This window comes from Lipophrys pholis (genome assembly GCF_963383615.2).
Source record: "Lipophrys pholis genome assembly, chromosome: 4".
Classification (NCBI taxonomy): domain Eukaryota; kingdom Metazoa; phylum Chordata; class Actinopteri; order Blenniiformes; family Blenniidae; genus Lipophrys; species Lipophrys pholis.
Genome location: NC_137637.1, coordinates 1639640 through 1666250, shown reverse-complemented (window position 1 = coordinate 1666250; position 26611 = coordinate 1639640). Strand labels below are relative to the sequence as shown.

Below are 26611 nucleotides of genomic sequence, written 5' to 3'. Positions count from 1 at the left end.
TTCGCTATAAACTATCGAAGACTGGCTCTGCCGATGGGTAGGTGCTCACACTGCGAAGGCTGTGGAGATAGTGAAGCCCAGCAGGGTTTGAAATGTAGACGTGCCAGCACCACGTTTAAATGTCAATGAACTGCTAACTGTCCCATCACATGTCAACAGCTTTCTGCTGGCCTCCACTGCAGCTACATCACCGTCAATATCTCCACAGTGAATGTGTCAAAAACATTGGTCCACTGTAACTGCAACGCCAAACTTATTTGGGGAAAAATTATACTTTGAATTATTTATATTTCTGCCATTTTAATGTTCGTTAAATTTAACCAATTTAAAAAAAATTCAAAATTTCCCACAGTTTGTAGATATATATGTATATATTGATAATTACATTTATTGTATTAATTAATTAAATTATATAGATATAAAAATTATTAGGTCATATTTGTTGGCCCGCACTGTCACGTTGAGCGACGCAGCGGGCTGGTGTTTCGGATTTACTGGTTTCCAAGTTAGCTGGTGACCGACAGCACATAGTCCAAACCTGACAGAAATCCGTAGCTGTCCTGACCAGTGCCGTTTAACCTAATTTACAATAAAGTTTCGAAGGGAGTCTTATTTTAACATCTGCAGTTACGAGCAGCAGCGACTAACAGAAGTCGGTTACCAGTTAACAGGGACGCCAGTTAATCCGAACCACCGGCGATAGGTGTGACAGAATGATTTACAGCTCCACGTCATTCCTGTCAATGAGCACACAATTATTAATCCCAGGGGATGGAAAAAGAAAAAGAAAATGGAGGAAGAAGGACAGCCAAAGGATAAAGGTAAGCCGGACAGACCACAGGGTTGGGCAGCAACGGCAGCAACGGCATCAACAGCGCGGCAGGGAGCCCAGCCAGGTTAGGGGGGCGCAGCACCGGGGGGGGCGGCTGCGGCGCGGGGCCTGGGCCAATTCCAATGGCCTGGAAACGTCCACGTGGGCAGGCTTAATCCTATCGATGGAAATAGTCTCAGGTCTACCACCAATGTCTACCACCAGGCTCTTACCCCCGTGCTGCAAGACCTTAAATGGCCCATCGTAGGATGGATGCAACGGCCTGCGGTGGGCGTCGTGGCGGATGAACACATACTCCGCTGAGCACATGTTGGGGGGCATCTGGGAAACAGGGGTGCCGTGCTGTGACGTAGGGACAGGTACGAACGCTCTGGCGACCTCCAGCAGAGAAGACTGCTGCCCGGCTGCAGACCAGGGTGTCGTGGCATCAGGAATGAAATCTCCTGGAACTCGCAGCACCTGGCCGTAGACGAGCTCGGCGGACGAGGACTGCAGGTCCTCCTTAGGGGCCGTCTTGAGGCCAAGCATCACCCAGTGGAGTTTGTCCACCCAGTTTCCGTCCGTCAGGCTGGCACGCAGGGCCGCCTTCATGGAGCGGCTCGCACAACCCGTTCGCCTGGGGGTGATATGCGGTGGTGCGGTGCAGCTTGACCCCCAGATCCCTGGCGATCACATCCTAGATCTCCGATGTAAACTGCGCGTAAACTGTCCGAGGAGAGATCTGAAGGTGTCCCGAAGCGCGCGACCCATGTGCCGATGAACGCTCGGGCCATGTCGGTAGACGATGTTGAGGCGAGGGGGACTGCTTCCGGTCAGCGGGTCGGCCTGTCCACCATCGTAAGGAGGTAGGTGAAACCATGTGAGGGGAGAAGTGGGCCCACCAGGTCAATGTTGACATGAATTATGTAAACTCACTACAATGTCACATACAGTGCCTTGCGAAAGTATTCGGCCCCCTTGAACCTTTCAACATTTTGCCACATTTCAGGCTTCAAACATAAAGATATAAAATTTAAATTTTTTGTCAAGAATCAACAAGTGGGACACAATCGTGAAGTGGAACGAAATTTATTGGATAATTTAAACTTTAACAAATAAAAAACTGAAAAGTGGGGCGTGCATTATTCGGCCCCCTTGCGTTAATACTTCGTAGCACCACCTTTTGCTGCAATTACTGCTGCAAGTCGCTTGGGGTATGTCTCTATCAGTTTTGCACATCGAGAGACTGAAATTCTTGCCCATTCTTCCTTGGAAAACAGCTCGAGCTCATTGAGGTTGGATGGAGAGCGTTTGTGAACAGCAGTTTTCAGCTCTTTACACAGATTCTCGATTGGATTCAGGTCTGGACTTTGACTGGGCCATTCTAACACCTGGATACGTTTATTTGTGAACCATTCCATTGTAGATTTGGCTTTATGTTTTGGATCATTGTCCTGTTGGAAGATAAATCTCCGTCCCAGTCTCAGGTCTTTTGCAGACTCCAACAGTGTTGATTTTACACCAAACATATCGTTTTGCATTGTGGACAAAAAGTTCGATTTTGGTTTCATCTGACCAGAGCACCTTCTTCCACACGTTTGGTGAGTCTCCCAGGTGGCTTGTGGCAAACTTTAAATGAGACTTTTTATGCATATCTTTGCACAAATCTGGCCTTTATGGAAGAGTGGCAAGAAGAAAGCCATTTCTCAGTGTACGACTGTTTGTTGTCCTATGGACAGACTCTCCCACCTCAGCTGTAGATCTCTGCAGTTCATCCAGAGTGATCATGGGCCTCTTGGCTGCATCTCTGATCAGTTTTCTCCTTCCTCGAGATGAAAGTTTGGAGGGACGGCCGGGTCTTGGTAGATTTGCAGTGGTCTGATACTCCTTCCATTTCAATATGATCGCTTGCTCAGTGCTCCTTGAGATGTTTAAAGCTTGGGAAATCTTTTTGTATCCAAATCCGGCATTAAAATTCTCCACAACAGTATCTCGGCCTGCCTGGTGTGTTCCTTGGTCTTCATGATGCTCTCTGCGCTTTAAACAGAACCCTGAGACGATCACAGAGCGGGTGCATTTATACGGAGACTTGATTACACACAGGTGGATTCTATTGATCATCATCAGTCATTTAGGACAACATTGGATCATTCAGAGATCCTCACTGAACTTCTGGAGTGAGTTTGCGGTACCGAAAGTATAGCGGCCGAATAATATTGCACGCCCCACTTTTCAGTTTTTTATTTGTTAAAAAAGTTTAAATTATCCAATAAATTTCGTTCCACTTCACGATTGTGTCCCACTTGTTGTTGATTCTTGACAAAAAATTTAAATTTTATATCTTTATGTTTAAGCCTGAAATACTTTCGCAAGGCACTGTAAATGTACAGCGTGCGGCCATTGGGGCGACTGACTGACTGCCTGGGGTGTTTCTGATGCTCTGCCATTGTTCACTGGAAATTGTCTCTCAGTCATTTGACTCTTAACATTACTTTATCAATATTTAGCAGTACTGGAACAATTGTAGTGTGTATTATATATGTCTGCACTTACACGTTTGAAGTATTAAGGTTTATTTTGAAGTGAACGTTAACTATTTGGCCAATTGATGTTTATTTTATACTTTAGTAGCAGTGGATCATTTATCTTAGCTTTATTACTTTAACTTGTACAATATGTAGATTAATGCAGAATCCCCTGAAAAACAACAATTTCATAATTATGTACATGCTTTAAAGGGGACACCAGACATTACAATGTTTAAGATAAAAGCAGGTTAATTTGAATTTTCTGTGTTACTGCAACATCACTGCAGTTATGAAATAGGAATATGTACTTATGACCATTTCGCTTGAAAACCTAAAGTTCTTTGCCTTTACAGGAGCAATTCTAAAATCTTTTGGAGCTCCAGGCATTGAGCCAGAGGGATCTTTCCAGCTTCATGGACCATCCCATTCTTCAGGACCTTCTCCTGACCAGGAAGCAGCAGGACCATCTTCATCTGCACATTTATATAGTCAGTTGCCTGTTTTGGTAAACCAGTATGAGGTAAAATACAAACTAAAATAAAAAGTAGCCAACATTACCTTCTGATGGCAAAACGACTCTAGAGTTTCCCACTATCATCCACAATAAATATTTGGAGGAATTGAAAACCCAGTCTGTGGATTTCCCTGAGAATGGCCTGTGACTGTGGCCTCAGCAGAGAAGAGCTTCTCAAAGCTGAAGCTCATCAAGACCGACCAGAGGTCCTCCAGGGACACGATCGCTTCACTGCTCCTGCAATATTCAGCATCAACCATGAGATGTCTGGCATGTGAGCACATCATTGATGACTTTGCAATAAAAAAGGCAGGCAGCAGACATTTTGAAGGCAATACACTGTGACCTTAAATAAAATGTCTTATTAATGATGTGACTAAATATATTAAGTACTCTGTTGTGTGAGACTGATTCTTAGTGTTGGCTGGTTTTCACTGTTGCATTAAGTCTTAAAAACACGATGTTTTATTTATTTAAGAAATGTCAACTACCTTTAAAAGATGGTGCAGTTTCATGTTGGGGTCCGGGGGACATTCTGTTGAAGACGCTTTAGGACTTATTGACTCTGGTGACTGAAGAGAGGAAGGAATTAATTTACTACTGATGCAGAAGGCAACAGAAAATAAACAACTTTCACTGACCAAACACAGTCAAAAGAGAGACAGCAAATAGTACCTTTAAAACCCAACCCTGGGTCGTCTCACTGGAGCTTGTCTCATTGAAGTAATAGTCAGTATTTTTAAAAATAAATAAATACAAATTAATAATCAATCATCCAAACTGCATTTTCATTTTCTTTGACAAGGCTGCTTATTCTGTGACTTAATGAAAATGAAAATGAAAAAGAAAATGACGATTAAGATTTAATTTTCAAAAGACACTCCAGCAAATACTGAACAAAATTCATTTTAAAATGTCAAATTTGAAAATTGAAATTTGCAAAAATGCTTTTTCATTTCAAGGAAATAGCTGCATTATCTGATTCATGAATAAAATTATTAAGTTCATTCAAACTGCGAGGCAGTCAGAGGAAGAAGAGCGACGGACGTCACTCTCCTGCGCCGCTTGGAAATGTGAAGTCAAACTGAATGTTGGTCCTTTGTTGCGCGGCGGACATGAAAGTGAAAAAGCAATTCCTTCTTTAGGTTTTCTTTTGAGTTCTGTTACCAAATGTGCAGCCTGAATAAGAACATGAAAATGCAGTTTGGATGATGCATTAATCATTTTATTTATGAGTCAAACTATGCAGCCAGAACCTTGAAATGAAAAAGCTTTTCTGCTAATGGATTTAGATTTTCAAATTTGACATTTCAAAATGAATTTTGGTCACTATTTGCTGGGGCATCTTTTGAAAATTAAATCTTACTCATCATTTTCTTTTTCATTTTAATTAAGTCACTGAATAAGCAGTCTGTGAAAATGAAAAAGTATTTCTGTGACTACATTTCAGATTGATTTTTGAAATTGCTTCCATAGAAACAAGCTACTGAACCAGTTTGCAATCAGACCAACAGACAAACTGAATTCAAACTGATCAGTGCTTCCTGATCAGTTTCTTAACGCCACAAACCAACAGACTCTGAACTAAACAACTAGGAGAGAGAGAGAGAGAGAGAGAGAGAGAGAGAGAGAGAGAGAGAGAGAGAGAGAGAGAGAGAGAGAGAGAGAGAGAGAGAGAGAGAGAGAGAGAGAGAGAGAGAGAGAGAGAGAGAGAGAGAGAGAGAGAGAGAGAGAGAGAGAGAGAGAGAGAGAGAGAGAGAGAGAGAGAGAGAGAGAGGAGAGAGAGAGAGAGAAGAGAGAGAGAGAGAGTATGGTTTCTCTGGAAAGTCCCTGGCGCACCAGTCGGTCAACCACTGAGTCAGAGGCAAATGTTTTCATTGAAACAGAACATACCCTTTGTGTGTGTGAGTGTGTGTGTGTGTGTGTGTGTGTGTGTGTGTGTGTGTGTGTGTGTGTGTGTGTGTGTTGTTTGTTGTTATCTCTCCACCTGTTCTCAGCTGCTCCAGCAGGTTTTCACAAGGTGAAGCAGGAAATAAAAACTAAAGTCAACATGTCAATCAGTTTATATTTTCATAATAACATCAAAACAACATAAAAGTTTAAAATAATCTAAAATCTTATAGAAACACGTTAGAAACAGATGGATATAATATAGAAAACTTTTTTTCTGATCAGATGACAGACAACTTGATTGTCGTTACAGTTAAATGTTGACTAAACTGCAGTTTAATTTGTGTGAGAATACTCAGTTATGGAGTATTTATACATTTATATCAAATGTAAATGCTGAATGGATTCACTTATATAGAGCTTTTGTCAGGAGAATTTCCCAGTACAAACCTCAGGAGACACAGGAATCACACTGAGATTTAAAAAGTTTATCTTGTGACTTTATTCTTTCAAGAGGAGACAAAGTCCCAGTCCAACATCTTTATGATTGTCCAGGAGTTTATCTCACTTTGAGTCAGTGATCGTTTCTTAATGGCTGAAAGATCCTCCTGCTTCCTGCACCATAGACAGTGAAGGTTACAAAAAGTGGCACAGAGGTTCTAAAAGTCACCCGGAACAGAAAAACAAACAAAAACACATAAAACAGACAAACATAAAGACAAAAACTCATAAAATGCATAAACCTTCTTCGGCTGCATCGTCGCCACACCAAACAGTTTATAAGAGAAATGTCCATCATTAAAATGATTTAAGTTGATTTCTAACTGGGAAAATATAAGTGGTTCCTCATGAAGTAAAGTTGTCAAAGTTACAAGTATAAAACATAATCCTACCCTGAACAGGACATATTATGTAAAAGGTTAAAGGAAGAGGAGCAGTGAACTCGTCTCAGCCTCTCCAAGGCCTCTGCCCTGCCTGAACTACCACTGGCCCTACAAAATAAAAGCAATAAACCAAAGTCTTTTTCTCCAGAGCAACACAATTATGAAGTTTTTCACTCCATCTTGCGGCGATGCAGCAGACATCAGTTTGGCCTCCTGGTTCACCGCAACGTCTCACATCACATCAATTAGACCAGTGGTTCTCAAACTTTTTTTTTCATCCCCCACTTTGGACAAGGGGGAGTTTTCAAGCCCCACCTGCCCCCATCGCCCCAACAGAACGCTAATGCCAAGCTTAACATTTTCAAATTTATTGAACATCAAGTAACATCATGTGGTGTACATTCAAACTCAATAACATAGAATAACATCAAGTTCAATAATAAATAAAATAACTGTGCCGCTGTGTTATAACTTGCATAAAGTTCAATAATAAATCAAATAACTTGCATCACGTTCAATAATAAATAAAATAAAAGTGCCACTTTGCAATCTTTGCAAAAAAAAAGGAGGAGCTATGCATTTGGCAAGACAGGGCAAGTGAACATGAGTTTTACAGTACTCCAGCATTAGTGGCTGCAATGAGCCTGTTTTGCACTGCACAGCTTTTCAAATCGGGGTTGCAGGCTTGACACTGCCACTCTTAAGTCATGCTCAATGTTCAGCTGAGACCTGTACTTCGTTTTGAGTGAAGCAACAGCTGAAAAACCTATCTCACACAGATAAGATGTGGCAAAGGGGAGAAGAATGCACACAGCTCTCTGCCCGATGAGTGGATACTCCCTCTCCACTCCAAACCAGAATTGAGAAAGAGTCTGAGTGGTGAACCTCAGCCTCAGGGTGGAGTCAGATGTCAGTTCAATAAACTGGTCCTCCTCAGCAGACATGAAATCAGCAGGTGCTGCAGATAAAATATAAATTAATAGGCTTACATTATTTTTCATTGCATAATAAATACAAATAAATCTGTTTGACAACAATCCATTCCAGTTAGTAAGTAGCATACAACACAGATAAAATGCATGTATAATATGAGTATAATATTCAATAAAATGTCAAAATACCAACCTGCTGCATTGAATGGATCCATAACCCAGTTGTACTGAGCATTGTTGATGGGGACGTATTTGTGAAACATTTCTCTCAGGGAGGAGATGTGTTGCTTGATGCAGGGGATCACTGTGGTTTCAGCAACCTCACCCAGGTTCTCAAAGGCATCAATATTTTGTTGGTCGAGGCGCCTGCCCCATCCCTCGAGTTTTCGGGAGAACGCAGTTATTTTGTCTGCCAGTTGGGGTATGTGCTTATCCTTGCCTTGGAGCTGAAGATTTAACTCATTCAGCTTGCTAAACATATCGCTGAGGTAGGCCAGCTTAAACAGAAATTGTTCATCACTGAACTTGCTTGCAGCCTCATGCATGCGCTCCTCCTCCAAAAAGATCTGAATCTCTGCCCTGAGCTCAAAGACGCACGTCAGCACTTTGCCCCTGGAGAGCCACCTTGCTTCGCTGTGAAACAGCACAGCTGTATGATCAGCTCCCATTTCCTCACACAGTGCAGAGAACAGTCGCACTTTCTGTGGTCGGGTTTTGATAAAATTTACCGCGCTCACAACATCTGTTAAAACCTCATTGAGTTCGGGGCTGAGCTGCCTTGACGCGAGTGCTTCCCTGTGAATGACACAGTGTGTCCAATGCGCATTAGGCGCAACCCTCTTTATTAGCGCCCGCAGCCCGTTTCGTGACCCTGTCATGGTCTGTGCGCCATCAGAACAAAAGCCCACACAGTTTTCCCATTTAAGGTTATGTTCTTTGAAGAAACTGTCCATTATCTTGAACAGCTCATCAGCAGTGGCTCTATTTTTTATGTATTTGCAAAACAGTAAATCCTCGCACAGTGACTCGCCATTCACAAAGCGAATGTATGCGATGAGCAGGCAGCCTTTACTGTTGTCAGTAGCTTCGTCCACTTGTAAAGCAAAACGACTTTCTTTTAATTTGTCTACAAGTTGTTCCACAAGATCACTTGCAATGTCGCATATACGTCTCGCAACTGTGTCGTTTGACAGGGGGACAGCTTTTAATTTTGCTGCGCTTGTCTCGTCAAGCATGACCGACACCATGTCTATTGCAGCGGGGAGAATGAGCTGCTCAGCAATTGTGTGTGGTTTTTTGCATTGTGCAATTCTGTATGCAACTCTATATGAAGCCATGAGAGCGTTACTGTTGACTGATGCAGCTTTTACCATGCGCTTCTCCTGTTGACGGTACTCTGACAGTCTTCTTTGAAAGAAATCAAGTGGCTTATTGACGTGATTGGGATGTGTGGTCTCTAGGTGTCTCTTCAATTTGTTGGGTCTCATGCTGTCTGCTGCTAGCGGTTTTAGACACAGAACACACAGGGGTCTCTCCTCTGCCCCCACCATCGCTGCCGTGAATCCAAGAGCAAGATACCCTTCATCCTATTTTCTTTTCGGTTGATTAGACCGCTCAGATTGTTGTTTCTCTGCAGGCGCTGGCTCTGGCTTGACGGCCTTTGAGGTGCGTGTCACAAATTTATCCATATTGTGTAATTGTGGTCCACACACTAGCCTGCTACCCATCCGCGCGAAAGTTTGTTCCGCTTAGCCCCGCATTAGTTACCGTTGCTGTGACTGTCAAACTTTCGCTCCTACCTAGAAATTAAGAGCCTACAGGAAAAATAAGTAATTTACATTTATTTATATAGCGGTTTTCACAGACAGAATCACAAAGTGATTTACAGTGTGTAGAGAAAATGAAAGCATAGTAAAAAAAAAATTATCTAAGAATATTATAAAAAAAAAGGGAAAGTTCCTCGCGCCCCACCTGTCATGTCTCCATTCCCCATCAGTGGGGCGCGCCCCACACTTTGAGAAACGCTGAATTAGACAGTATAATAAATGTTTAGTAATAATCTTTATCTGACTTTAAATATTCTGCTGTTGTGAGGAATTTAATCTATGTGTAAGAGCCATTTTTTGTGTTTGGGATGAACTGTGGTTTTCACGTCACTAGGTGTCGCTGTTGGGTTGCTTAACGCAGCCTATAAGAGCATGATGTTTGTGAACAGACAGGATGTTGTTGTTTGACCCCGGAAGGGCTCATGGTTTTTGACCGCTGAAGCGGCATGCAGTAAAGAAGGATCTGCTGTGGCGGATCTGTATGTATGGTCGGTAACAACTTGTTGGACAATGATTTCTTTGCACATGGTGCTTCGTAAATAAATGCAATGCAGAAAGCAAGAAAGACACGTCTAAAGAAAGGTTATTGAACGCAACATATGAAGAAACAGCGCGTCATCCAGGTCACTCCTGGGAGTTAAACAAACAACAAAGCTTGGTATTGGACTAAGCTTCTACATTAGTCAAAAACCTTGCCGGTTGGAACTTTGTTTGAAACCCCTGGGCGCGTTTGGCAAGCAACGGAGGCGACAAGGAGAGCTACCGGTAGCAAAGTGCAGTGTCGGATAACACCTGGTGGAGGACCGGGGAGCTGTCAGACGTCTTCGAGTTGTGGAAGGACCGGGGAGCTGGCAGGATTTCGGCCACGTCTGCAGTCATCGTGGGACTCGAGGTGAAGCTACGGAGCTAATGCTAAGTGGAGCACCACACGGGAGCACCGCACGGCGCCCAACGCAGCGTTTGGAGAAGTATGAGTGGCGCCACACTGTTTATGGCCATTTAAAATGTGTGCACACATGACTCTACTGAAACCCAATGCATTGGTACTCATTTGATTTGACTATCACGTGGAGAACTATCGAACTGAGTTTGTGATTGTATATTTACCATGGAGGAAAACACCGCGTTGGACATTGCGAAAGGCACTGTGAAGGTTCACGTTATGTCAACTGTTAAAAAGGCTAGCAGTATAACTGGCGGTGCTGAAATACTAACTGAAAAGCGGGTGGTTAAACTCACTGCTAAAGGGCTTGCTGGTAAATTAGAGCAATTACAAAATGAAAGAAAATCCAAACTCAGTAAAGCAAGGGTCATAAGAAAAACAATGCAAAATCTAATGTTGAATGATGATAAAACTGAGGTACAGAATACTCTTGATGATTTGATTAAGGTTTGTAATGAAGCAAAATTAGTCAATGATTCTTTGTTGCGCATATTGCCATGTGATGAAAGGGAAAAATATGAAACGTGGTTTAAAGTAAGTGTAGCAGAATAGTCCTGTCTGGGACAGGACTATTTAAGGTGGTTTAAGTCTCTGGCTAAGAGGGAGGCGTAAACCAATCAGGACAGTCCACCCTACTATAAAGCGGGGGGCTGGTCTCCATGTGCGCCCTCTCTCTCCAAGGCTGAGGGCACGCCCCTGTCGGTCGCTCCGCACTTCCGGAAACACCGTGACTCTCAGAGCTGGTTGAACTCGCATCACGTTGTGGATTGCTGCTGGTAGGTCACGCTTTTTGTCCAGTTATAGCCTCTCGAGGCACCGAGGTTACCCGCATGTTAAAGCTCGCTAATGTTGTAGGAAGCTACGGGTGGCTACAATGCTCAGACGTGCTTTCCCTCCCAGGTGTGGCACACCGCGTCCCTGAGGTATGTAGCCTAAATGGTGCCAGTCAGTATATGATGTGTTTGGCTCTCGATGTGAGCTTCCCATGTGATCCCTGTTTACATTTAGTGGCTGCATTGGAGAGCTGCGGCTGCTACTGGGCCGGTGCTCCTCGCCGCTGCTTTGCCTCCCGGCTAATTTGCCTCCCAGCTGTTCTGCCTCACTACTGCCTCACCGGACTTCCAGCCCCGCTCCTAGCCGTGTAAACTCCAGCCTCATCTCGGCTGCCGGGCCGGCCACGGCTGGGCCGGGTTCTGCCCGTTCTGGTTTTAACCTTTTGTGTCAAACCACTGCCTTTTAAGTTGAGCTTCCGCCTCATTTTAAAACGTGTACGCAGTGGGGTTACACTGTTTTCGGTTTATGTTGTTGTGGTGGACTTTCTGTTAAGTTTATTGTTTTGGTTTAATGTTCAGTTCGTGTCGATAATCTCATTTTGTTTAGTTAAAATATCATTTCCTTTGTACTTGCTTTATAATATTATAGGTGGCTGTTTGTCATCTATCATATGGTCTTTGCTTTTCATTTCTTTTCTTTTCCTGTGTTTAGTGTTCCCTATTCATTATATCCCTCCATTTCAGACGCTGAGCCCCTACGGTGGTGGACCAGAGTCCGTGGTGGTGGTACCCCTCTTCTTGTGTGTGCTGTGCGAGTCCCGGGCCCACTTTTGGTTTCTTCCCGTCACGTGTGTGTGTGTGTGTGTGTGGCTAGCGTTCACCCGGTGACCTCCCCCTGGGACCCACTCACCCCCGTCGACACACTGCCCCGAGGTAAGCCGGCTCTGATCTGGAACACCTCCCCCTTTAGTTTACGAGTGTTTTTATGGGCGATTTCGTAAATTGTTAATAAAAAGATATTATATTGTCAAGGAACCACGTCTCTTGCCTCTTGGTATAACGGACCTGTGTGCCTCTGAAGAAGTGATCAGAAGTGGAACAATTCCCGGGGTGAAATTCCCCTGGTGGCGTTGTCAGCAACTTGCTGAGTCTTTGGGAACCAGTTTCCACTCGGCTCTAAGCTCCCCCACAATCTTAGTGAGCTCTCCCATTTCGCCAAACTTGGCGTTGTCGGCAGGATTTACTACAAGGCAAAGACGTGTGTTCCTTGTTCTTTTTTTTTTTTTTTTTTTTTTGTTGTTTTCCCCTAACCTGCTAACTTTTTTTGAGCGGGTTGTTGCTTTGTATATATCGAGGCTTATCTTTTTTTTTTATCATTTTAAGGCAAAGCAGCGGCGATGGTCCTTTACTTGTAGCCAGCCTTGAGAGGGTAAATTTGTATTTTTCCTTGTTCTGCTGCTAGCTTGGCTAGTCAGTCAGTGTCTCCTCAGCAGTGAAAATCTTAGCTATGGCTGAAGAGTTGCAGCAATTGAGGGATTTGGTTGCACAGTTAAGGGCAGATAATGATAAACTGCGCCAGGAACAGGATGCCGCCACGCCAGGCCCCAGTACCATGCCTTCTGCCACTGGGCCATCCATCGCTCTTTCCCCTGCTAGTGCTCCTTTGACCGAGAGACTGGTGTTCGTTCCAAGAGATAGGAAATGTCCTATGTTTAGGGGAAGGTCAGGCATAGGATTGACTGAGTGGATTGAGGAAGTGCAGGCTTGCATGAGAGCACGTCACTTATCTGTAGCCGATCAGGCATTTTTTCTGTTTGACCACTTGGAGGGGGAAGCACGTGAGGAGATTAAATATCGCTCTAGTGCAGAGAGAGCAGACCCAACAACGATCATTGTAGTGTTACAGGAACTATATGGGTGCTCGGAGTCCTATGTAGCTTTACAGGAGGCTTTCTTTTCCAGACGACAGCAAGAAGGGGAAACTTTACAAGAGTTCTTCCTGGCCTTAATGAGCCTTATGGCGAGGGTAAAGGAGCGTGCACCTAGCAGCATGCAAAATGCGGAAGTTCTATTGCGTGACCAGTTTGTGGAGTATGTTACGGATGGTGCCCTCCGCCGCGAATTAAAACAGTTTGTTCGTGGACAGCCAACTGCTTCTTTGCTGGAGGTCAGGAGCGAAGCGATCAGATGGGAGAGTGAGGGTTTGCCAGCGGGCATGAGGGGACGTAGTCATTCTGTTCCCTCAGCATTTGGTCTCCAGTATGGAGTTCAGAGCAGTTCTCAGGGAGTAATACATTCACCCCCAGTGTCTGAGTTGAGGGAGGTGAGGGAAATGCTAAAGCAGGAGCAGCTAAACACCCTCACCCAGAGTCTGGCCCGTTTACACAGCTCTCAGGAGCGTGGTCCTCCCTTTCGTAATGGCCCCATTATATGTAAACGCTGCCAGCAGCCTGGTCACTTTGCAAGGGAGTGCGATGGGGTACGTGCCCTTCTCGCCCTCGGGCCACTTTGCCTGTCCCCCAACAACCGGGTAGACAGTCGGAGCGCTCTCAGGCGTCAGAAAACTAGCCCCTGCCGGACTGCAGAGTCACAGTTCGGTGGGGGTATCCACTGGCTCCCGAGGCGTTGTTAGTGATCTGGAAGAGGCATCGAAGTTGGTGTAAGCTTGTCCACATGTGACCGTGACGTTAGGTGGGGTGGGGGTTCCTTGCCTTGTAGATACTGGGTCTATGGTGTCTACAGTTACTGAAACCTTCTTTCTCCAGCATTTTGAGCCATGGGGTCAGGAGAGACTCCAGTCTTGTCACTGGCTGCAGCTAATGGGTTAGCCATTCCCTACATTGGCTATTTGGAGCTGGATGTTGAGCTTTGTGGTAAGTTGATGCCAGGGTGTGGAGTGCTAGTGGTCAAAGACCCCCATGGGAAGAAGTATCCTCCGGTCCCGGGTGTTTTAGGAATGAATGTGATTCACAAATGCTACGGGGAACATTTTGGCCAGCATGGCCTAAATTTGTTTGAGGCATCTGAAGTGTCGGGTGCCCCAGAGTCTGTCTTACAGGCATTGCAAAAGTGCCATTGGGCTGGTGCAGAAACCCCTCGAGTTAGCAGCGGCAAGGTAAAGCTTCGAGGCAGGAAGGCTTGTCGCATCCCGGGAGGTGTAATGAAAATTGTGGCAGCCACGTGTCCAGAGAAGTATTCTGCCAGCACGGTGTTGTTCGAACCCCTGGACTCTGGCTTACCCGCTGGACTTCTTGCTTCCCCTGCTCTGGTCCAGGTGATTGGGGGCACAGCCTACATCCCAATAGTTAATGTTGGTTCAACTGACGTGCTGCTCTATCCCCGTACCACCATGGGCACTTTGGATGGGGTTCATGTGGTTAGCCTGCCAGCAGGAGTTGTCGAGGTGCCATCAGGTGTGGTTACGACAGCATCCCACTCTGTGTCCCCTGCTGTGCCAGACCACGTCGAAGCCATCGACCTGTCCTCATTGCCTGTAAATGAGCAGTCGCACGTACGGTCTCTACTTAGAAAATACACATCCGTCTTTTCTGCTCATGATGGAGATTTGGGTTGCACAAATTTAATTTCTCATGACATCCCTCTTCTAGATGAGGTCCCAGTCAGGCAATGCTACAGGCGTATTCCCCCAGTAGAATGCGAAGTTGTAAAGGAGCATATCAACCAACTGCTTGAGACTCAGGTAATCCAGGAGAGTAGCAGCCTATATGCCTCCCCCATCGTGCTGGTCAGGAAAAAGGATGGTGGCGTACGCATGTGTGTGGACTACAGGCAACTTAACAGTAAGACGAGGAAAGACGCTTTTCCTCTCCCTCGAATAGAAGAGTCTCTGGATGCGTTGACGGGGGCACGGTGGTTTTCCACCATGGACCTGACTAGTGGGTATAACCAGGTTCCAGTCGCCGAGGCAGACAGACCCAAAACTGCATTCTGTACACCCTTTGGCTTGTTTGAGTGGAATCGCATGCCTTTCGGCCTCTGTAATGCCCCCAGTACCTTCCAGCGACTGATGCAACGGATGTTCGGCGATCAGCAATGCCAATCCCTGCTCCTCTATCTCGATGACATTGTGGTCTTTTCCTCCACAGTTGAGCAACATCTGGAGAGATTGGAGGTGGTGTTGAAGCGACTCCAGCAGCAGGGCCTCAAGGCAAAGCTGACTAAATGTGCATTTTTCCAGCAGGAGGTACGCTACCTGGGCCATGTGATCTCTGCTGGGGGTGTCGCAACGGACCCAACCAAGGTAGAAATGGTGGTTAACTGGCAGCCCCCTACTACACCTTCTGGGTTGCGGTCCTTTCTTGGGTTTGCCAGTTACTACAGGTGGTTCGTGGAGGGTTTTGCAAAGTTGGCGGCTCCTCTTCACAAATTGGTAGCCGAGCTGAAAGGCTCCAAAGTAAAGAGAGGTAAACCGACTACCAGTGACAGCTGGACGGAGGAGTGCCACCGCAGCTTCGAGACCCTGAAGAACAAACTCACCACTGCACCGGTGCTGGCATATGCGGACTTTTCCTTGCCCTTCATCCTGGAAGTCGATGCTAGCCATGGTGGCTTAGGGGCTGTGTTATCACAGGAACAAGAGGGTAGGGTTAGGCCAATCGCTTATGCAAGTCGGGGGTTGAGGCCCACAGAGCGCAACATGTCGAACTATAGCTCGATGAAACTGGAGTTCTTGGCGCTAAAGTGGGCAATGACTGAAAAGTTTAGGGAGTATCTGCTGGGCCACAAGTGCGTAGTGTACACGGACAACAATCCACTGAGTCACTTGTCTTCTGCCAAACTTGGTGCCACAGAACAACGTTGGGCGGCCCAACTAGCGTCTTTTGATTTTGATATAAAGTACTGCTCGGGCAGAAGCAACAAAAATGCTGACGCACTATCCCGTCAGCACCAACCTGGAGTATTGGATCTGGGGGCTATGCTCCCTGGTACATCTCTTCCTAAGCCCCTGCAGCAAGCTCTGGAGCTGGGAGGGGCAGAGGTAAATCAAGCAGTTATTATGGCCTTGCCTCAATATACCCCGTCTAACATCTGTGCTTTACAACAGGCTGACCCCGCTATCCAGCAAATTTTGGTGTTCTGGAAACAGAAGCAGTGTCCTGACCCTGAGCAGCGGAAGCGGATGTCGCAACCCGCATTGACATTGTTGCGACAGTGGGACCGGCTGGTTGAGCGGAACGGTATCTTGTACCGCCAGATCTTCCGCCCTGATGGAGCTGAAACGGTTTTCCAAGTGGTGCTACCTGCCGTTCTAAAAGATCAGGTGCTGAATCAGGTTCACCAGCAGCATGGCCATCAAGGTGTAGAGAGGACACTGGAGCTACTACGGGCTCGGTGTTATTGGCCAGGTATGGCCTCAGAGGTGGCACAGTGGATTCAGGCCTGTGACAGATGCCAGGTGGCAAAGAATACTCAGCCGGGTGCCCATAGTTTTATGGGGCATTTACTAGCTTCCCGGCCAAATGAGATTCTGGCCATCGATTATACCATCTTAGAACCTTCCCGAAATGGTCTGGAGAATGTCCTTGTTATGACGGACGTGTTCAGCAAGTACACCCTGGCAGTTCCCACTCGTGACCAACAAGCCTCCACTGTGGCTCAGGTCCTGGTTGGAGAGTGGTTCTCAAAGTTTGGGGTCCCTGCTCGCCTGCATTCAGACCAGGGCCGCAACTTTGAGAGCTCCCTCATTAAACAGCTTTGTGGCCTGTATGGCATTGAGAAGTCTCGGACAACCCCGTATCATCCGGCTTGCAATGGCCAATGCGAGCGCTTTAACCGGACTCTCCAGAACTTATTGCGTACCTTGCCGGTGTCTTGAAAAAGAGATTGGAACTCCTGCCTGCCTCAGGTACTCTACTCTTACAACTCTACTCCCCATCAGGCCACTGGTGAGTCTCCATTCTTTCTGATGTTTGGACAAGAACCCAGACTACCAGTTGACTTTTTGTTGGGTCGGGTTCAGGACCCTGTTGGTGGTGATGTCCATGAGTGGATTCTGGAGCACCAGACCCGCTTGCAGATAACCTTTTGAAGGTGCCAGAGAGCAGTTGAGAGTTGCGGCAGAGCGCCGAAAACACAATTATGATAAGCATGTTCGCGATGCACCACTGAAAGAGGGCCAGTTAGTGTGGCTGCGGGACCTCAATGCCCGAGGGCGGCAAAAGATCAGGGACCTCTATGGCCCGGTGGTATAGAGTCTTAAAGGGGACATATCATGCTAAATCCACTTTTTTAGCCCTTAAATGCATTTTGTTTGTGTTTAGAAGTACAGAAAAGTTCAAAGTAGTCTCTTCAGGTGCTCCATTGATATCTTTATATTCTGTTTTGCTCATATTTTGCAATCTGTTTCGATTTTTCTATTCTCTATTACGTTTTTTGAACAATGACGTCACAGTATTCGCAGCGGAACTGCCAAATTAGGACATCGACTCCAGGCCCAACACTTCGAGCAATCTGCCATTTTTGTTTCTCGCTGCGATTTTGTAGTCCAACCTCAAGGATGCCGAAGTTACGAGAGGATAAGTCGAAATGTTCGGTTGTTGGATGTAGTAACCCACAAGCTTCATTACACCGTCTCCCAGCATCAGAACCTTTTCGAAGTGCCTGGTTGAGTTTTATTTTTCACAGAAATGTACCCACATCTGTGGGTAAGGTCATTTTTGTGTGCGCGAAGCACTTCAAGGATGACTGCTTCAGCAACCTCCGCCAGTATAAAGAAGGATTTGCCGAAAGACTTCGTCTGATTGAGCGGTCAGTTCCTTCTATCTATGGAGACGACGAACAGAGCACTTCGGTAAGCTGTATATAACGCTAAAAAGTGTGATGATAAGACATCCCTCTCATTGTTTTGTTAGCATTAGCAGTTGCACCGTCTTCATATGTTAGCGCTGTGTGCTCGTTTTAGATCCTATGATATGGCCTACGTGATTTAATTTAAGTCTAAAGTTTTCCTCGGTCATTTCATAGTAACACACCATTGCGTTACATCCATATGAAGACGTTGTTCTGCAGGTGCATCATCGTCATTTTCATCTCGCTCCGCCGGGTCCGACTCTGGCTCGAACATGTATGGCTGGATGGACAAATCTTCCGTTGTTGACATTTTGTAAATGTGTGAATATAAAGTTTCTGCGCCGCTAGATAATTGTATCTGTTCTATCAAACTACACAGATGGCCGAACAGGGTGGAGTTGAACCGAGTGTCACCTCTGTAACCTGGAGAGGAGGCGGGGTATGAAGTGTCTCATTTGCATTTGAAGAGACTGCCCCAAAACGAGTTGCTCTCAGAAGCACATCAGAAAAGGGGCCTGTGGAGCTATAATAATGAGGAATTCAGACCCAAGCATTGCAGTTCCGCTTTATATAGACCACAACTGTATGATTTATATGTAAAAAGGAAGGATTTAAAAGCATGATATGTCTCCTTTAAGAGCCCCAAGAGAAGGAGGGTCAGTGTACACGATTGCACCGGTGCATGATCAGGGGAGGGCTAGGCAAGTAAATCGAACACTTTTGAAGGCCGTGGTTGGCGCAGGCTCCCCAGAAAGTGTCTCTCCCCCTCATCCACCTCTCCCCGAGCGTCACTCGGAGGATGAGATGTCAGATGACCTAGTCAGGAAGTTCCTGTGGTGACTCCCACCGGCGTACTTACAGTGGCCCCAACACCTCAGCTATCGCCTCGGCAGTCTGACTTGAACTGCATTGTGCCAGGTTCTTCAGTGACTCTCTCCACAGCTGCAGCAGACCAGCCATCCATCTCATTGCCTGCCCCACCAACTGCCTACCCAACCACCACTGAGGCAGCAGTGCGGCGAACGGCGCTGCCTACAGCTGGTCAGCATTCAAATGTTCACCATCTCCCCAGGTCGGTGGGGGGAGTGGCCCCAGGTGTTGTAAATGCTCCTGCTCCGGTGTCTAACACCATTACCGCTATTTTCCGCCCTTGGAACTAACTCTGTAAGCAGGGGCCTGTTTTATTCATCGTCGGGGCGATGATGCAAGACGTGGGGATAGACTGTAGCAGAATAGTCATATCTGGGACAGGACTATTTAAGGTGGTTTAAGTCTCTGGCTAAGAGGGAGGCGTAAACCAATCAGGACAGTCCACCCTACTATAAAGCGGGGGGCTGGTCTCCGTGTGCGCCCTCTCTCTCCAAGGCTGAGGGCACGCCCCTGTCGGTCGCTCCGCACTTCCGGAAACACCGTGACTCTCAGAGCTGGTTGAACTCGCATCACGTTGTGGATTGCTGCTGGTAGGTCACGCTTTTTGTCCAGTTATAGCCTCTCGAGGCACCGAGGTTACCCGCATGTTAAAGCTCGCTAATGTTGTAGGAAGCTACGGGTGGCTACAATGCTCAGACGTGCTTTCCCTCCCAGGTGTGGCACACCGCGTCCCTGAGGTATGTAGCCTAAATGGTGCCAGTCAGTATATGATGTGTTTGGCTCTCGATGTGAGCTTCCCATGTGATCCCTGTTTACATTTAGTGGCTGCATTGGAGAGCTGCGGCTGCTACTGGGCCGGTGCTCCTCGCCGCTGCTTTGCCTCCCGGCTAATTTGCCTCCCAGCTGTTCTGCCTCACCGGACTTCCAGCCCCGCTCCTAGCCGTGTAAACTCCAGCCTCATCTCGGCTGCCGGGCCGGCCACGGCTGGGCCGGGTTCTGCCCGTTCTGGTTTTAACCTTTTGTGTCAAACCACTGCCTTTTAAGTTGAGCTTCCGCCTCATTTTAAAACGTGTACGCAGTGGGGTTACACTGTTTTCGGTTTATGTTGTTGTGGTGGACTTTCTGTTAAGTTTATTGTTTTGGTTTAATGTTCAGTTCGTGTCGATAATCTCATTTTGTTTAGTTAAAATATCATTTCCTTTGTACTTGCTTTATAATATTATAGGTGGCTGTTTGTCATCTATCATATGGTCTTTGCTTTTCATTTCTTTTCTTTTCCTGTGTTTAGTGTTCCCTATTCATTATATCCCTCCATTTCAGACGCTGAGCCCCCTACGGTGGTGGACTAGAGTCCGTGGTGGTGGTACCCCTCTTCTTGTGTGTGCTGTGCAAGTCCCGGGCCCACTTTTGGTTTCTTCCCGTCACGTGTGTGTGTGTGTGGCTAGCGTTCACCCGGTGACCTCCCCCTGGGACCCACTCACCCCCGTCGACACACTGCCCCGAGGTAGGCCGGCTCTGATCTGGAACACCTCCCCCTTTATTTTACGAGTGTTTTTATGGGTGATTTCGTAAATTGTTAATAAAAAGATATTATATTGTCAAGGAACCACGTCTCTTGCCTCTTGGTATAACGGACCTGTGTGCCTCTGAAGAAGTGATCAGAAGTGGAACAATTCCCGGGGTGAAATTCCCCTGGTGGCGTTGTCAGCAACTTGCTGAGTCTTTGGGAACCAGTTTCCACTCGGCTCTAAGCTCCCCCACAATCTTAGTGATCTCTCCCATTTCGCCACATAAGCATGTTGTCAAATGACGAGTGTATTGACAGTGCAAAAGGGTGGGTTTTGTGTCATGGTTTAAATGCACATGGAAATGTTACACATGTGGAGGATGATGTCCGTCCTGAGGACAGTGTGTCAAATGTGGGTAGCAAACGCTCAAGTCAAAGGAGCCATCGCAGTGGTAACTCAAGCACAACATCCTCTGCACGCATAAAAGCTGAGGCTGATAGAGCTGCACTTCTCGCTCGACAAGCAGCGTTAAAGGAAAGACACACTTTAGAGCAACAGTAAGAGCAGCTGAGGAGGAAGGAGGAACTTGACCTGAAAGCTGACTTGGCGGCATTCAATGCTAAGTTAGCAGTATTACAGGCTTGTGATACATGCAGCTCTGCAAGAGGCTCGAATGGAATGAACTCTTACTTTGAAAAGAAAAAGGAGAAGGCAGAACCTGTCATTGCCTTAAACCCCATAGCAAAGGAGTACGAGCCTGCATTGAAACAGTCTAAACAAAATCACTGGACTGAATCGTCATTAAAATCTGACAAACTAAAATGCATGGATGTGCGGCCAAAACAAACTGTACAATTATCGCAAACTGTGACAAACTCTGAGTACTCCCCAAATACACAACAACAAGGAAATAACATGCCTCAAATGATGGAAAAGAACAAGCTACAGGAAGTCATCGGACAGTAGGTCAAAATTCGAGTGGAGACATAATTAACATCATGCACAGGCAAAATGAAATAACAGCGGCCCTGGTACAGCACCAGCTTTCCTCATCTCTACTGCCGAGAGATATTCCTACATTTGATGGAGACCCTCTCAAATACACATCGTTTGTAAAGGCCTTTGAGCGAGGAGTAGAAAGAAAGACAAGTAAAGCTGATTGCCTTTACTATATGGAGCAGTACACCAAAGGACAGCCACGAGAACTGGTGCGTAGCTGCCTGCATATGGACCCTGAAAGTGGCTATACAGTGGCAAAGAATCTCATACAGGAACATTTTGGCAACCACTACAAAATTGCAACTGCTTACATGGAAAGGGCTTTGGCCTGGCAATCAATTAAATCGGAAGAGGTAAGCACACTCCAAGCATATGCCTTGTTTCTACGTGGTTGCTGTAACGCAATGGAGGACCTTCAGTACTTACAAGAGCTTGACATGCTGGTCAATATGAGAGCTATTGTTGCAAAATTACCATTTAAACTGAGAGATCAATGGAGATCCAAAGCTCATGACATAATGGGAAGAACAGAAGACAGAGCTCACATTCATGATTTAGTGTCATTTATTGTCATCTATGTATGCCTTTTTTATCAAATGTGTCTTCAAGAATATTTTTTAAATGAACTGTCATCAGGGGTCAGGGGTCAGAGTTGACCCGTTTCCATCCTGAAGGTCAGATTCATGATTCAATCACCAGATTCTTTCATCTGGATTCATTCCAAGTCTTTTTTCTTCAGTCTTTGAACCAGAGGTCTCCAACTCCGGTCCTGGAGGACCCCTGTCCTGCACGTTTTAGTACTCTCCCTGCTTCAGCAGACCTGAATCTCATGATGATGTCATCACCAAGGTTGTGAAAAAGCCCAATAACGAGCCCCTCATTGCAATCAGGTGTGCTGCAACTGGGAGGAGCTAAACCTGCAGGATGGATGCTCTGGAGGACCGAGGTTGGAGAACTCTGGTCTAGAGTTTACTTTCAGTAGAGGAAGGTGAGCTGCTCTTAGTCTGGCTCTGGATCAGGTTGTTGACAGTGACCTCTGAGCACACAAGCCTCCCCACCGCGACAAGGTGACAGCTGCTGGAGAGGGAAACATGAAGGAGGAGGAGGAGGACGAAGAGTGTCCATGATGGAGGAACAAGAGTCATGAGACCTCAGACGGTGTCTCAGGGTCCAACAGTTTATCATGTCGTGGACCAGAACCAGGACCAGAAGGGGGGGGGGCGAAGGCCTGACTTCTTCTTCATCAGTAACGTCACAGCAGCCAAAACACTACCAAAAAAACCAACAGTCAGAGTCGCTCCAGTCAGACCATCATGTCTTCTACCACCTCCCTCTTCCTTCCCTCCATCCTCTCCAAGACCTGAGGGACCTGCAGTCAAAAAGAGAGGAAGAGCATGATGAAGAGCTGCTGTCAGACTCTGATCACATGACTCAGACTTTCTACAAACTCTCACCAATGACCAACTGTGATCCAACAAACCTGCAGCTGCTTCAACAACTCACCTGGAGAATTCACTGAGAGGACGATGAAGCTCTCAGATTCAATGTTTAAAGATCTCTTTGTTCTGGTCTCTCTTCTTCTCTGGACGACGAAACACTTGTATGTCCCACGGTCATTGAAAGTCACGTTCTTCAGGATCAGACTCGGGTCTCCATTCAGCGGTTCGTCCTTCAGTTCCACTCGGTTCTTGTAAGAAGGAAGCTGGGAGTCTGAAACAATGTTTTCGTTTCGGTACAAAAGAACATACTGGTTCTTCTCCAAGTCCGTTCTGGTCCACTCTACAAGTAAGATGTTCTTGTTGCTCTTGTCTGGAGCTTCACATGACAGAGTGATGTTTTCTCCTTCATCAGCAGTGATGTTTAGCGTTGGTGAACCTGAGCAGAAACAGGTCAGAGGTCAACAGGTTCAGGTGAGACTCTTCACTTCTCCAGCAGCCAATCAGAGACAAGAACAGAGAGGATGAAGCAGGTGGGAAGCACAGCGACAGACGGTGAGAACGTGAGACTGGAGTCACTGTTTGACTTTTGAGAGATTGTAACTCTGCAAGACGCTTATTCTCTGTAAACGTATGATTGTTTTGGTTCACCAATAACTACCTGCTGAGATGTTCTAGGATGTGTTTATATCCGTTCCTAACAGGGGTTTATGGTTGGTTATTAGCATTAAATTACTGTAAGTAATAGATTACTGAAAGTAATAAATCACTGGAAGTAATTTATGAAAAATTGAAATTATTCATGAAAGTAAACGGTCATTTACTCACTAACAACTCCTAAAGTAATTGAATCATTACTTAAAAAAAAAAAAAAATTATCAAAACAAATTTTTAATAAAAAAAGTATTAATTTGCATACATTTCTTATTTTTGTATTAATAATAAATCGGGGCACCACCAGATAAACTGGAAATAGCTAATACCAAAATATCAGTCTCGATTGTAAAAAGTTTATTTAATTTAGTGAATATTTCTGCATAAAATATAACAATCTTAAATAGAATGGAAGGTGTGAGATCCGAGCACAGACTGTTACAAACCAGTGAATTGTCAACAATAAATACACAATCACCAAGAAGCGTACAATTCAGCTAACAGGCGTTTATTAATAAAAATGTATTAATTCGTAAATAATTCGGAAATCATCTCATAAATCAACACATTCAAATAGCAAACGACATCTAACACGGAGATCTAATCTATTAAACAGCAAACACTATGTACAAAGAGTGTGTGTGTGTGTGTGTGTGTGTGGTCTGGAGAGATGAGGGTGGCGGTGTAATGACCTCGAACGTCCACCAGGTGGAGGCAGACGTCTTCTGGTCAATGTGAGGGGGTGTAATGACCTCGAACGTCCACCAGGTGGAGGCAGACGTTGGCGGGTCAATGCGGTGACTGTGACGACCACTAGGGGCGTGCGGCGGCGCACAGAGGGAGAGCGCAATGACTTGATTTGTCCACCAGGTGGATGTCAAGAGGGATTGCGATGACCCACGAAACCACTAGAGGCGTTTGACTCGCTCTTTCTGGGGACGCGGCGGTTGCTTAGCGGCCAGATAAACAAGACGTCCGTCGAGCGCGCATGCCCGAGGGCGGTCTCGGAGCGAGTTAGTCTACCGAGGGCGTAGCGAACGGGCGGTTCCGTTGGCCCGGTTCTGAGCACCTGAGTCCTAAGTGGAGGTCGGGTCCTGCAGTTACAACTCTTGTGATCAAAACAGATCTGCTCTTGCAGCAGCTATCATGTAGGTGTTACATGCAGTCACCTTATCTCGATCTGATAAGGGGGGCGCGTTGCTGCGGGTTAGTGAAATAGGGGGAGAGAATGAGAGAGGATGAAGACAAGAGAAAGACAGAGAATTCTGCGCGGCTCGGTTCTGAACCCTGGTTCCTCCACACAGAGCTCACAGTGGGCCTGGAGCTCACTTGGACCTCTGGTCCTGGACTTGGTTGGTGCGTGTGAATGCGCGTACACAAACATATGAGATGCTGCGGCCTTCTGAGCGGCACATTGAAACACACATTGCAGGTTAACAGAACATCATTCTAAGTATTCTCTGCCCAGACAAAGCTCTCACCCTCCGGTTCTGTTGTTGGTTCTGGGAGGCTGTGGTAACTGGTTGTTACCAGGTATGAATTCAGCGTCCTGAATTCAGAGGCCTGGCTTCAGCTGCAGGAGTTGGCAGCTGAGAGGATGATCTTGGAGAAGAGGAGATGATGGCTCTGGTCTCCAGAATCCCACAAAAAGGCAAAAATAGAGGAAACAGAAGATGTAGTCCGAACTGGGTCCTGCTCGTCCAGCGGGCTGGTGTTGGTTCTGTCTCTTTGTTTCTGCTTGGTGCTCTCTAATACCATCCTGACGAGGGAAAGAGATGTCTCTCCCTCGATGGTCAGATTGAAAAGCCGTGAGTTTTGGAAGGAGAAGTTTCACCCAGGCGCTAGAATTTCGGACCCCTGTGGTGTTCGGGTTGGATTCGAGCATCCTCATTGGCCACTTCCGGGGTCTGGCTCGCTCCCCAGCTGTTTTATGGCCTGTTTATTGTTGCTGGTGTTTTCCTTCGGGGGAAAAACCTCTGGAGGAGTTCATGGAATCTTCAGCCCCAACACTAACAAGGGTTCCACTCTGCAGTCCTACTGAAACTGTCATTTAGAGTGGTGGTGAAGAGTTTGGTTATTAATCCAGGTTTCAGGTTTTAATTCAGGAGGAGCAGTTTGCTGAAGGGAATTTTTCTTGACAAAACGACTTCATTTATTACTTTGTCATGGATTTCTTCCGGTGCTGCTTTTGGAATAAAGTTCGTTAAACAGAGTTTTTCTGTCAAGAGTTTTTATTGAAGCTTCAAAAGACACAATCTGGGGCGGCATATCTCGGTTGGTAAAGCGGTCGTCTCCCAATCTGAAGGTTGCAGGTTCGATTCCCATCTCTCCCTGCCTACATGCCAAAGTGTCCTTGGGCAAGACACTGAACCCCAAACTGCCTCATTGGAGTGACAACGCCTTGCATGGCTGCAGCCTCCAATGGTGTGTGAATGTGTGTGTGAATGTGATGAGCTATGTAAAGCGCTTTGGGGGCTGCTCTCAGCTAAAAAGCACTACAAAAGTTAGTCCATTTACCATTTACAATGCAAAAACACAGGTGAAACTGCCTGAGTGTGTACCGTGTGCAGAGCTTTTCAGGAAACAGAAGGGAGGGGTAAGAAAACAATGAGGTCATGGAATTTTACTGTAGGTTCACAGAGTCTCGAGGAGGGTGAGAACCATATCTTGTTCCCACCAATGTGGGTGCAGCTGGAGCAAAGTTACTCTGTAGATAAGGCTTGTACAAGGACAAGCACAGATACAAAAAACATTTGAGCAGAATCCTTCAATGACATATAATAATTTACCTGAAAAAGTTAAACACTGATCAATTTCTACAAAGTGAGTTTAAAAGAGAGAAGAGGAGCTGTCACTCACCTGCAGACACCGAGAGCTCAGTCATCCAGCAGCTCAGCAGGAAGGAGAACAACACCTTCATTTCTGGAGGGTTCTGGAACGTTGGAGACTGAGACCGAGTGGAAAACTACTGAGGGATCAGGTTCTTGGGAGGAGCTCAGATTATAGTCAGTCAACCAGGAAGAGACTCTGTTTATCATCAAGTCGGGTTCTGAGGGAGGAGACTGTGACTTCATAGGAGGAGCCGGATCAGATTCCAGGAAGAGACTGTGTTTATCGTAAGGTCCCGTTCCAGTCGTCCTCTGGACAGAGACTGTGATTGAACAAGACAAACAGAGACTAGAGCTGCTCACAGCAGCTGGAGTTTCTCTGCTCCACCAACAAGCAGAGACTCA

The 26611-nt window shown here is 46.2% G+C and overlaps 1 long non-coding RNA gene across 1 annotated transcript; it reads right to left on the bottom strand.

The window, feature by feature from the left end:
- Positions 1 to 21441: 21441 nt before the first annotated feature.
- LOC308108016 lies at positions 21442 to 26386 on the bottom strand. Its single transcript, XR_013935260.1, has 3 exons — positions 26238 to 26386; positions 22792 to 23163; positions 21442 to 22657 (listed from the first exon to the last, which is right to left on the bottom strand). It is a non-coding gene; the product is annotated as an uncharacterized lncRNA (long non-coding RNA).
- Positions 26387 to 26611: the final 225 nt, after the last annotated feature.